The sequence below is a fragment of the Aythya fuligula genome, chromosome 1 (assembly GCF_009819795.1).
Source record: "Aythya fuligula isolate bAytFul2 chromosome 1, bAytFul2.pri, whole genome shotgun sequence".
NCBI lineage: Eukaryota > Metazoa > Chordata > Aves > Anseriformes > Anatidae > Aythya > Aythya fuligula.
The window spans coordinates 183,281,017-183,294,065 of NC_045559.1; the positions used below are offsets into that span (position 1 = coordinate 183,281,017).

The 13,049-nt window shown below is 41.8% G+C and overlaps 1 protein-coding gene across 5 annotated transcripts in view; it reads left to right on the forward strand.

The window, feature by feature from the left end:
* The first annotated feature begins 1,098 nt into the window (after positions 1–1,098).
* The window catches only part of STARD13 (StAR related lipid transfer domain containing 13), a 291,823-nt gene continuing 279,872 nt past the window's right edge, over positions 1,099–13,049 (forward strand). Inside the window, exons 1-2 of one of the 5 annotated variants that reach the window (XM_032189232.1) lie at positions 1,099–1,134; positions 2,578–2,632. The gene's annotated coding sequence lies outside the window, so the exon portion shown is untranslated. The other 4 variants (XM_032189250.1, XM_032189241.1, XM_032189259.1 and 1 more) reach the window with 4 other exon arrangements.

Genomic DNA, 13,049 nt, shown 5'->3' on the forward strand with positions numbered 1-13,049 from the left:
ATTTTGTCTGCAGACACTCTACCTCCCCAGCAATGGTGCGACTTGGATTCCTAAGCACCACTGAAGGCCTGGTCCTGAGTCCAGACAACTATTTGGACACACAGTTACCTACATGTCTGGGTGGCCTGATGTGAGTCAGTGGGTTTGTTCAAGACTGGGATATTAGTGTGCTTGACAAAAGAGAACGCAAAAGTTTGTGATATTTGGGTTTCAGTAGAACTCTAGTCATCCAAACAAATGTAACCAATAAAAGGAAAGAAGTATGAAGTTTAGAGTTGGACAGCTCAAATACAAATTTGCCTTAAACTCTCTTTAATATGCTTTTAATTTCAGTCAACAGTTGCCCTTATTAAAAGAAGAAAATAAAATTAAACTACCCTCTGCTGTCTCTTAAAAACAAGGAAAACCTGCAAACTCTACAGGAAAGAGCAGCAAAAATAGAGGGGCTGGAGGAACTGATTAATGAGGGAAAAAATACATACAGCTTGGCTAAGCAGTGGCTCACAGACGACGTGATAAGTCTACAAATATTTGCAGGCTGTAAATACCAAGGACAGGAATTCAGTACAACACAGCCAGCATAATCAGGACTGAGAGGAAAAAATATATATATATACTGGGAGGTGGGGGAAAACTGTTGCCAGTGAGATGCAGTTGGCCTGGGAGTTAATAGATGGCACACACATCCTGAGGGGAGCCACACCATGCCTGCAAGGAAATAAGGAGAGGGAGACAGCAGGGCTGTACATCTCAAATTGCTGCAGCTTCGTGGCTGGTTAAATCCCAGCCATTAACATACACATGCATAGCTCGCAGCAGCTGGCTGGGCTGGGTGTTTAACGGAGGCGTCCCCAGCTGGGAACGTAGAACAAGCCTGCTCCTTGTTGCAGATCTGGAAAAGGCCTTACCCACCCCAAAGACATCGGACATGCTCCTCCCCACCCCACCAGCAGCCGATAAAAGAAATTACTCTGCTAGGGTCCTCGGCTCTGGCTGACTGACTGAGGGCTGTTTCCTGCTCTGGGCCCGCTGGCCGCAGCATCTCGGAATGGGAAATGCCTCCCAGAGCTCGGCGGGGACGTGCTGGTACTGACAGAAATTCATTTCTGCAGGAATTTTTCCTCTGAGAAACTGGTGGGTTCTGGGGGTGGAAGAAGGCACTTCGTTGAAATTTTTAATCAGCATTGTTATACCCGCCATGAGAAAAGCATTGTAAAATAATTCTTTGGTGAGTTACTAATCTGCTAAGCTAGAATTTAGGAACAAAATTAATGTAATTAAAACAGCAAGTTATTCACAGATGAGAGCTAACATTTCTAATTACAGCCAGCCCATTCTTTAAGCTGCTTCAAGTCAGTGAAAACAGGACTATTTTATCAAATAAAGCCACTCGGGTGAATTAATACAGAGACCACTGAGGTCAGCATGGGAGCAGAGGTGGCACGGCCTCCAGGCCTCGTACTACAGGGGGAAGAGGCACAGCTTTAGCCCTGGTGTGTCGACTGCTTTCCCTTCGGAGCACGTTGTGACTTGTATATAAGCTTCCAGAAATGAAACCAAATCTACAGGTGTTAGTTCATCCCATTCACGTATGTATGGTCTGATCTGTGACTTAGTGTGCTGCATTACTGCTACGCTTTCAAGGCGTATTAATGTGCACGCATTCTTTTAAACCCTTGTTATGAGGAGGGCTAAGCACTCAGCTAGTCAGAAGGCTGTGGGTGTGTGTCTCCAAACAGGGTTTCTAAGTAGTTTGAATTTAAAAGTCATCAGGTTAAGAATATACAAGAAAAACATGACCTCTCTCACTAACTAACAGGCATAAAGCAAAGCTGCGTGCAGCAAAGCGGGGAAGCTGCGTGTGGAGACAGAGAGGAGCAGGGAGCGCACAGAAAGCCAGCGGTGAGGCAGGGGAGAGCCCAAGCTTTCAGGGAAAAGGGAGGAAAAGCCCCAAAAGGCAGGCCCTTGGAGTGCAGGGGCACTGCTGGCCCTGGCATGTTAGGAGGAGAGGCTGTGCTGTGCCCAAGATTTTTTCACCTGCATGGCTTTTGAGGGTTGAGGCTTGGAATAAAAAGCCATAAGTGGGTTGAGAAAGGTAACTAAGAGGAAAAAGTAAAGCAATTAATATGGTGGAAAAAGAGGGGGAAAAAAGTGAAAACCACTTTTATTAAAACACTACCAAGGCCGATAGGAAAGGGAGAAGTCTGATATTGCAGGAGCAACAGCACCGACGTGGTCAGGGAAAGGCTCTGCCTTTCCTCTGGCGAGGAAGGTCTCCCTCCTCCCCTCAGCCCTCCATTTCTCCTCCTGCTGTGGGTCTGCGGAGCTGGGCAGCCCCCCGAGCGCTTTGTTTCACTGACACCAGCGTTAACGTGGCACCTCGGTCACCCGGAGCATATGCTGCCTGTGACAGGCGCGCAGGGCAGCAGCTTTCCACATGTGCTCCCAAGGTCTCCCGATTGGTGTGCTCAGCAGAAGGGGCTGGTCCTTGAAGTCAGCTCCTGTGCCTATGACAGATTATATTTTTATGCAAGAAAACAAAACCAGGATATCTGATGGACTGCATTATCTTTCCAGACAGCTTGGAGCTACAACTGCAAAGTAAGAAGTTTTATGCTTAGACTTCAAAACTGTGAGTGGAATTTAAACATCAGTTTTAAACAACTACTTTTTTTTTTTTTTTTCTTTTTTGGTTTGAAACTTTGCATGAAGTATATATATCTGCATAATAACTTTTCATTATTGAGTGAGCTGTTGCAAATTCTCCTAAGATGAAATAATTACTGCTTTGGAAAACTTCACCAAGTGCAAGCTGCCTTTGCGGCTGGACTAATAAACGTGCACTGAGGAGGATGCTCTTTTCCGTGCATGCAATTAGTCTAGCTGGAAATGGTTTCAAATTATCTATGCCACTGGAAAATGTGTTTGAGCAGGACTAGTTGTGCTGGTGGAGAATCTCCTGGGAGTTATCAGCAAATGTCAGGCTGGTCTGTGTCTCTTTGTCACGAGCGTCATTCGGTGTTTGCTTGTGTATGGAGAGGGATTAGGTTAAAACCTGCTGTTACCATTGTGTGGCACTGTGCTTGCTAGATGGAAAAGCTGGTGGTGCCAGGTGTTAGCAAACTGGCCAATTAATGATGATTGCAGGAAATTAGTTTAAGAGAATATTGTCCACTGGGACACAGATTTTATAGAAATAATTTCAACAAAAGGATAGACAGCACTTGCTAGTGCACAGGAGGCTCATTCCTGTAGCTGAAACATAAATAACCTGCCCTTTTTCATGTGTTTAAATACAAATAGTGAAATAGTTTTCCTTGGGAGAGCTGTAAGGGCTGGCATCCAGTTCAAGAGTCCAAACCTGAGCATGCAGTTTGTGACCCCAGATTTGTGATATTTTCAGTTTCCTGTGGGAACTGTCCAATACCCTCTGTGATCCCGTGCTGTTTATACACATTCTTGAGTGCAAAGAGCTGTATTTTGGAACTTCTCTCAATTCACTTGCATGTTAGTAAAACCTGAGATGTGTGCTTTTTAGAAAAGTAGTTTCAAATCCAGACAAGGTTGTTCCGCGACTGTCTAGCTACCCAAACCGGTCCAACACTCTTCCCTATATAAACTATATTTTCCTTAAAAAGCAAGCAACTTCAGTGTTTCTGTGCCTTGGCAATTACATTGCATCAGTTTATACTCTTATATTCTGGCAGATCCAGGTGAAATCGAAAGCTGATATGAAAGGAAAAATCAGTGTCGTGCTATTGCTAAGGAGGTATGGCAGAAATTCCATCCCTGGTGCTTCCACCACCATTAGTCCGCATCTGGGCGCCTCCAGACCATGCAGCAACACAAACAGCATCCAGATGAGGTGTGTGCATATGACTGCATTTCTGATGAATTAGTCAGAGCACATAACATGGGATATATACCAACTTTATACAACTGGCAAGGAGGCAATTCAATCCATCGCCAAGTACAAAGTAAATGTCAGTATTTTTTTAACAAATGAACTGCTAGAGTAAATCTATACCATTGTGGTACTCTTACATCATTGGTTGCAGAGGTTTTGTTACAGCACTGGAATCTCTAAAGGCAGATTTATGCTATCATCGAGCCATGGCTGGAGTGTATTTGAACTTATTTGAAATACAGTGATGATAAATTTCATTTATTTTCATTCCTTTCCCCTACCTTTTCTTGGTCACTACAGCTGGAACATCCCAGATTTTTCCAATAGACAAAAACAGAATGTTTTTCCCAAAGCTGAATTTGGTATTAACATAAAAATACACTCACACAGAAAATCTTGAGTCTCGAGTATTTCAGTCAGGGAGGCCTACTTCCTTGATGTAGAGGAAATCCTAAATGGAAGAAGTCTTAACCCAAAACGCTCATAAATGCATAAAGAATCAGTGTTCTCTGTTGAACAAACTGCAGTATTTTTCTTTCAAGAATGTTAAAATCAAACTTGTGTCAGTTTTCTTTCCATTTTCTGAAATAGCAAAATAGGGTTAAAAAAAAAATGTCTTTGCAGCAGAACACCTGTATAAATGTTTTCCAGTGGCCTGTCTTTGAAACACTGATAAAGTCCTTAAACTGAAGGGCCTCTGTAATCCTTGTAACATAAAATGTTTCCTCTTCATGTGACATAGTCTGTTTCTTGTTCCCTCAATTTGACAGTCAATTCTCTATTAGATATTGCTACCTACATAAAATGGGTAAGATTCTTAGCTGGAAAAGTGTGAATAAAGAATAACTTCATTGTAGTGCATGACATGACCCTGGATTCATTCCAGTGTGACTGGAGTTGGAATGTGGCTCCACGTATGCAGCTGGCACCCCTGCCAGGCTAGGCGAGGAGGTAAACAACGAGATGCTGCAATTATGAATGTTGCTAGCAGGGCTGCTGTGGTGCTGCCAGCTTCCAGTTGTGCTTTCACCTGGAGCTTCTTCCAGAAGAAAAGATTAAACAGCATAATCTCAGCTCTGTTCCACCAGCATTGCTTGTTATGTCTCCTCAAACACAGTTTTGCAGAAAGGTGCTAAATCCAGCTACTTGTTGTCATATGTTGTCTAAGCCTTTGACATATGCCTCAAGCTATAAATTGCATGTGTTACTCTATTTTCTTTCCTCCTGCTCAGAAAGATTTTCATTTTTTTTCACAATAATTCTAGGTTTATGCTGTTCTTTACTGGTGATGTTGTTTTGGGAAGGTTTGTTTCTGGCTGTGAAAGTGCTGCTTTCTGTGATATTCTGGGATGTCCTAGAAGCTGCTTCCCAATTCCTAGAGAAAGCTCTGCTTCCTCTTCTGTTTTGTGATGATAACCACACTGTTCCCATGGCCACCTACACAGCAAAATAACTCCCAGGTCTTTGTCCTGGAGAGACTAATGAGAATATTTTGTACTATAGGTGGGGCTTCCTTATGACGGCTTTGATTTCCCTATTCTGCATGCTAGGATATTGTGAAGTTGCTGCCCTAAAGAGAGGGGATGTTTTGTGTGGCTATCTGTAGATTCTGTCCTATCTCATGAAATTCATCCCAAAGGAATAAATTGGCCTAGTTTCAGATGGGAAAGTTAGCTCATACCTCTATTGCTGGACAGAAATTGCTGGTTTTTACTTCTATGGCTGCGGCTAAAGAACTAAATTCTGTGATATGTGCACCAACAACAGCTCATCTCTGCCATCTGGAAATGCCAGAGCTACAAAAGGATCTCCAGGATCTGGTGTGAGGTTGCTTTACTGGTCACTCTGAATGAGAAACAAATATGGTATGTTCAGATTTTAAGGAGTTCATTGCAAATGCTATCTGCCGTGTGGATTTCCAGGGACACTCAAGTCTCTGAACATTCAGCATCACCAAGAATAAAACACCAACTAAGCCAGCGGGATGGCTCTGCCCATTCTTCTTTGCCACTTAACAAGTTACTGGAATTAAGTGTGTTCATATCTACCACTATCTAAGTGGGGATTATATGAAGCTAAGGCTCAGCTGAACTGTAGTTAAAGTAGTTTCTTTTGAAGTAGTTTTTATCATTACTCAGATATTTTTGTGCTATGGGGATGTGTTCTCCACAACTGCACTCCATTAGTCCAAAATAACTTAGTAAATTCTCTCTGTATGGGCACAGAGTTTACCTGTAACACTAAATATTCATATGATGTGTGCAGCTCATCAGATCTTTCAAGTTTTAGAAAATCTAATCTTTTATAAAGATTTATCATGCTGTTGCATCTGGTGCTGATGACAAGAATGTATCACAGGCTATTATTTTAGAATAAGCAGATTCAGTAGAGAACTAGAAAAATCTACCTGATATTTTTAGTTTTAAAATGAATATCCTGCTTCCACATATACATCTGTGAAATGGGGATATTTGTCATGCGGTTGAGTCACTGAGGGTTATGAAAGGAATCAAGCAGAAGAAGAGAAGCAATGGCTTAGCACGTATAAGAGTCCTCAAATTTAAGAAGGTTTGTGGACATAAGAGATAACTCGTTGGCTACAGCACAGGTAATATCTCTGTTTTTCCAGGCCTGAGAAGTAGCACTATAATCTCATGAAATCTTTGTGAATTTGGGGCCTTTGTGTCACCTGAGAGAAGCTGTTCAGAGGCTGTGTGTGAGAGGAAGGGAGTTACAAGGCAAGGGAAAGCACTGAAAAAACAGCTTTGCTAATACTACACAAACGCTTCTTGAAGGTGAAAATGAAAAAGTACAAAATCTGGCAAGGAAAAAGATGAGGGTATGAGTAAGAGTCATGTACTTCTGATGTTGTTTTTTACCCTTTGTGCTGTGTGTTTTGTGCCTTAGGGAGAATGAATAATACTCTGTTTTGAAGACAAATTAAGTTACTTTAATTAATGCATAATGCATTGTTTTGAAGACAAATTAAATTACCTTCATTAAACTGCTGGTTGTGGGCTCTCTGTAAAAAAGGTGTATTCATGTACCAAAGGTCACACAGTTGTAAGGGGGATGTGCAGAGAAAGAGGGAGGTGTACTGCTGAGCAACCCACACCATGAGCTCTCCTGCTGTATCCATAGGAAGAAACCAGAAAAATTAGACAGATCCCAAACACAGTTGATCCTAAAACCTTCACAACCACAACTGGATCTTTCAACATCATTTAAAACCGAGCTGTTTAAATGCCACTTCATTACATCCTGAAATTACAGCACTGTGAATGGTACTTCTGGCCATCACAGAAGCCTACCTTTTTCAACATTTTTCGTATCATATAGAGCCAGGAACTGTTGTGGTTTAAGGTATGCTTGTCCCACTATGAGCGAAGAGCCTTTTCCCTGACATATTATTGCTGTGACAAAAACAGAAGAATTAAGTTTATTATAAACAAGGGACATTTTAAGATCCAAACTGTGAGCAAACAAGTAAGACTGGCTCTAATATTTCAGAGTATGGCCAAAGAAAAAGGTCTTGAAAATGTTTTGCATATTGTCTGTCATCATTTAGGTGAAACTTTAAAGATTCCAATCTATATCTTTATACCTTGATATTTATCTTTATACCTTCATATTATTATATCCTTACACTGAACTTTACATCTTAGTTCCTATTGTTAATACTAGCAGAATTTAGATCCACTTAATTAAAATGCTGATTTCTGAAAACAAACAAGGATTTACCTGTTTTGCAAATTATGTTTCTAGCTTGTATGTTAACCAAGAACGTACATCTCAAAAGAAAATCCAAGCAGCTAAAATAATAATTAAAGGAAACACAAACATCTGTGATTGTTAAGCAGTCTGTGAAGTTTTTAAGAGTAGCTGGAGCAAGGAGTCCAGTTTTGGGTTGAGCAGTGTTGCAAATCCACTAAACCTAACGGGAGCAGAGATAACTTGTAATTAAGGTGCCCTCAAACTCTTTGTAAAGTCTTCTGAGAACTCCTTCCTGTGTAATTCCTGCTTCTGAAACACTCTGCACTGATGCACAGCAACAGCAACTGCGCAGGGCTCTGGCTTGGCAAGAAAGATAAGGATGCTTAGTCCCTTGTTGTTTCAAGAGAGTAATGCTGGGAGGGAAGACTGTGACTATATTTGATGGAATTTGGCAGGGGATTAGATTTAAAACATTACAAAGTGCCATGAGAACTGCAATGCCAATATACGATCGGGATATCAGCATAGTCTGACATGCCTGAACTCATGCATCAGTGTTCAGGATGCCTGTGCTGTTGGTATTTCATCATTTTAATTGCTAGAGGTTAAGCTCTGCTGTGCCAGCTGCACGCAGGCAGTGGCACTACACCTACACAGTACATCTGTACTCCACAGCACTTGTTCTGCTCACAAAACATAACCGTGACCTCGGAGTATAGGTGCTTTAAGCAAACCTGCCTTGCTGCAGGGCAGAGGCAGGTTTTCACCCTGCCCACTCTCTGTGCTAAGTCTGAGACCTCGCTTGATCAACATGTTTTCCAAAAGTCTTTCCACAGTTGCCCTCAAGGGAAGTGAAAACCTCTCGGCTGGGAAGACGTTGAGCAGGCCACAGGTAGCAGAGCCACGGCTTCCTCCCCTGGTTTTAGCAAGAAGCCAGGAGGGCACAGCCCAGCTGCAAGCAGAGGGGTGCCCCGTCTCAGCTGGGGTTCCCGGGGGATTCCCTGTCACTCCTTCATGAAGCTGCTTCTCAGGGACAGCAGAAGAGCTCCGTGTTGTCTCTCAGGCACTGCTGCAATCGGTTACTCCATCTCCCCTCCGAGGAACTCAGGTGCCAAACTTCAACACCTCAAATTACGCAGCTAGAATGAGGCCTGCGATGCCTCAGGTGGTGGGTATCTAAGCCAGGCATGCTAATAATCACCCAGAATTTGTAATTAAGGAAGTAAAAATAACATTCCTCCACACGCGTTTTCGGCTCTTGCTATGTCTACATCCCCACGTGGATTAAACAAACATCTATATGCTAGCAGAAGGCAGAGAATTGGATCCCAAATGGTAGAATGTTTTATATAGATTATTTACATGCACAACTCAAATATGGTGAGGAACAAAGATTACTAATGCTGCCAGTTTGGCTGCCCAGCGCAGAAGCAAGGAGGAACATGCTTCTTCCAGGTCCTCAAGAGAATTTTCTGCAACACTTAAGCTGACAGTCTGTAACCAATATATTTACTCCGCCTTGCCACTCTTCATGTGGGTATAAAGACCTTGGGACGTACATGCTGTCCCCCCCCCCCCTTTTTTTTTTAATTTTGAAGTTGAGCTGCATTTACTTTTTCCCCAAAACCCTAAATTGCCAAATGCTTCCGAGAAGCATCTCCATGGAATTGTGATGCTGCTCCATACCCTTTGCAAATGTAAATTAACTAATCTTCTTGGAGTAATTGACAGAAAAGTAATTTCCCTTTATCATGACAAACAGTATTGCAGTATGAGAGTAATGACTACAATTTAAGCTGCTATGAATTGTGCATTAGGGAGCTCTAGGCCTGAATATTGCTCACAATGAAATTTAAATTGCATTTTTTCTGCATCTAGCTGTTTATAAATAACACTGCAGTTACAACCACAATAGTCATTTTTGTCACCAATTTCTTATTGTCATTGACAGTAGAAACAAAAGATTCAGCTAGCTGATGGTCAGTGCCATAAATAAAGGTTAAAATATTACACTCAGATTTCACTAGAAATGGAACCAAACCAAAACCCTAGGTCCAACTGCAGGATAAAGTGTAAGCATCTTGAAAACCTAAGCAAACGTTGAGCAGCTTGGAACTCTTCTCATAGTTGGTAATAAGGGAAAAATAAATATATAGATAGATAGAGAGAGAGAGAGACATTTGCTTGCACAGGTGTGCCATAGGCTCTGCAGCCTTCATTCATTTGTAATGCACTCCATGCTTGCATCCGCTGTGCAAAGCCCCATCTTGCAGTGCAGTGATCCCATTTACATCATGTATTTACAGACAGCTTGTGAGCCTGATCATCCTGTGAATAAGGCAGTCTTGATCATGGTATGACTATTTTTACATCCAAACAGCATGATACAGAGCGCCAGCAATCCTCTCTTGGCCATGGTGTGAGAAATGCAGTACTACCCAAATGTATGAGAGAAATGCGATAACATATTTTCTTCATATATATTTAAAATATCTTTTATTGCTCTGCATTTGAGCCATTGCCCTCTAATTTTTATTATTTTTTTATTTTTTTAACTGTTTTTGCAACAGGAATGCAAAAGAAAGTCCTTAACAGAGGACTTAAAGAGGAGAAAGTATGTTGAGGCAGGAGATGGGGTAGGTAAAGCAGACACAAAATGGCATCAAAGAACACAGAACAAAGCAGACATGGGCATTGCTATATGATTTGTGTTGGCTCAGCTAAATGGAAATAAGCATCTATTACACTTCTATAAACCAGGCAAAAATAATTACAGGTAGAAACAAACTAGCTTCAGTGTAAATACAGGCTCTGCTGCATGCTTGTCTGTGATAATGGGATAATTTAGCCATGCAAAGATTTTTTTCTCTTTTTTTGCTGCAGTCTGTGAATTAGCTAACATAGCTGTGTATGCAAGTTATTAAAAAAATTATCCTGGTTTTCTAATGGCCCTCACAGGGAAGGAGTAAAGGATCTAAAAGATCAGCAGAAAAAAAGACAGGCTGAAATAGCAACAGAGGTAAATGAATAATTGTATGCATTCAGGACTCTTTTGCAGGATTTTTTGCCCTAACACTGTTTTCTGTTTCTTTCACCCTTTCTTACTGCTCTGCAACTCTAAGGAGTCATAGATACCACAACTGACTCATGCCTGTGAAGGAGCAAGGTGCAGTCTAAACAGCCTAAAGATGCAAGTCCCCATGCTGCCAAAAAAAAAAAGTCGTAAGATCATGATTAATGGGAGAAATAGTTTCATGTGACAGCAGCCGAGAATTTACCTTGAAAAAAGGAATATTCAATCTGAAAATGTATACCTTGAAACTGGTTGTAATTGAAAACCACTACAGTAGAGCAAATTGGAAACCTTTTAATAGTGGCTAAAATATTTTCTCTTTAACTGAGACCAGCATATTAGCCTCAGTCTGAGAATAAATATTTTGAGTCGAGAATTTCTTGATAGAAATCTATAATTACCTTTGCAATATTGCTGGTATCCATCTACTTAGCAAAGACTCTGACTTTATTAGCTATTTAATCATCTGAAGTACTCTATTACCAAATGCTCAGGGAGAACAATATCTCTGTCAGATTCTGCAGCTGTTGGGCTGTGTGTTTAATAACCTGTTATATTTCAGACCCTGTAGAAATTAGCCACCGAAAGTTTTCTTCTTTCAGTCAATCCCCAGATTACACATACAGCCAAATTAAATCTTTCTTTGAAGCTGGTTTCACAGTATTTTGCTCCTCATCTGAGATTTAGATTACCTCAAAGTCTATGTCAGCAATCTGTGTTCCTCCAAAATGTTTAAAAAGTTGTGCATTTAAGGTCATGTCCTGGTGAGTGCAGCAGCTAATGGGAACTCTGCCCAACCTCAACAGGAGCAAGGACGGGGAGCTAATTCCTGGTGTTGTGCCTCCAAGTACAGTGCAGAGCCAAACACCGCCATATGATCTGCCCAACAATCATGATGGTGAATGTCCAAACTGACCACAAAATGATGTAAATAAGGCCATGCCTGTCAGTGGTGGATGTAGCTCTGATGTAAATGAGAGTACTTTATTCCCAGTCCCTCTCCCTCTTTCTCCACAAAGTTGTCTGTTGGATGGAGCCTCAGAAATGTGACTGTGAGTCAGGAAAACGTTATTCCCCATGCTCTGGACAGCTCTGTGTCCTTCTTCCAGGTACTACTCCTGGCATGTGTAAAGGACATTATGAGGACATAACTGCAACAGGAAAGCCCTCAGAGGTTTGGCAAGGCTTAGAAAGCATGCAAAAATGTTAAGAGGCCACGTTTCCAATTCTCCTGGTAGAGCTGCACCCATAAGTAAATCCCACATCTCTACCTTTTTGCATGTGAGCTGTCTCTGGCCAAATTAGCCAAGGAGGCCAGCTCCTCTTAGCTATGATTTTGGCTAACATCTCTAGGACTGAGTCATTGTCAAGGACTTGCACAGCTGAAACAGCCAAGGAATAGCTTTGATGAGCCCAAGGCTTGAACCAGTGCAATAAAGAAACACAAACACTGGAACTCAGAGCAGAGAAGGTAACCAATGCTCATCCTCATTTAAAATACCAAATTACACAGCTGAGGATTGAAATAACCTAGTATCTGGTTTGTTCCTCTGCCACTGCTGTTCTGTCCACAGCATTCCTTTGCCGTGAGTTCAGCCTGTATCATCTCCCACTGTTGCTGATCCCAGATTAAGCTGGCCAAGAGGCAGAGAAGATAAGGGAAACTGCTGCTTTTCACAGACTGCAAACCAAGAGCATTTAGTGGGTTTCCCAAGCACTAGGTCTCCAGGGAAAAGAGGTTTCACTTACGGCATGTGGGGAAGGTTCCACAGCTGGCTGGAGGTGAGAAAACAAAATGATGTTTTTATTTTTATGTTGTTAATGAGACATTGGGGTGGGTCTCCACAGTGGGAAAGGCAAAGGGCAAGTGAAGGTCAAGGCTATTACATTGGTTCAGCAGATGTCTCCTAATCTTTCTGGAGATGATGGTAATGAGAGCAAGGAGTGTGTAACCTTACCCTTAGGGAAGATTTTCTATGTTAGGAGGACTTTTCCTTGCAGTACAATGACTGCACTGGCATTCGGATAGCTTGAAAGCCCCTCTTTACTCCAAAGTTACATGCACTGAGGGCTGGGGAGATGAGATGACAACATGTAGAAGAACTAGAAAGTAGAAGGAAAGTAGAAACAAAAGTCCACTTTCACAAACAAGCATCAGATCATGTTCAGTGCCTGTGGAGAGGGTGGGAGAGGATGACTAGTTGACCTTCATAAACCAAGATGTGAAGAGCTTTGCTTTGTATCACTTTAAATGAGGTAGTTCAGAGGGTGTTTGAATACTGCAATGAGGATGGGATGCCAGGAGTGTTGGTGGTTTAACATTACCAGGATTTGGCCTTCATAAAACAAGGTATA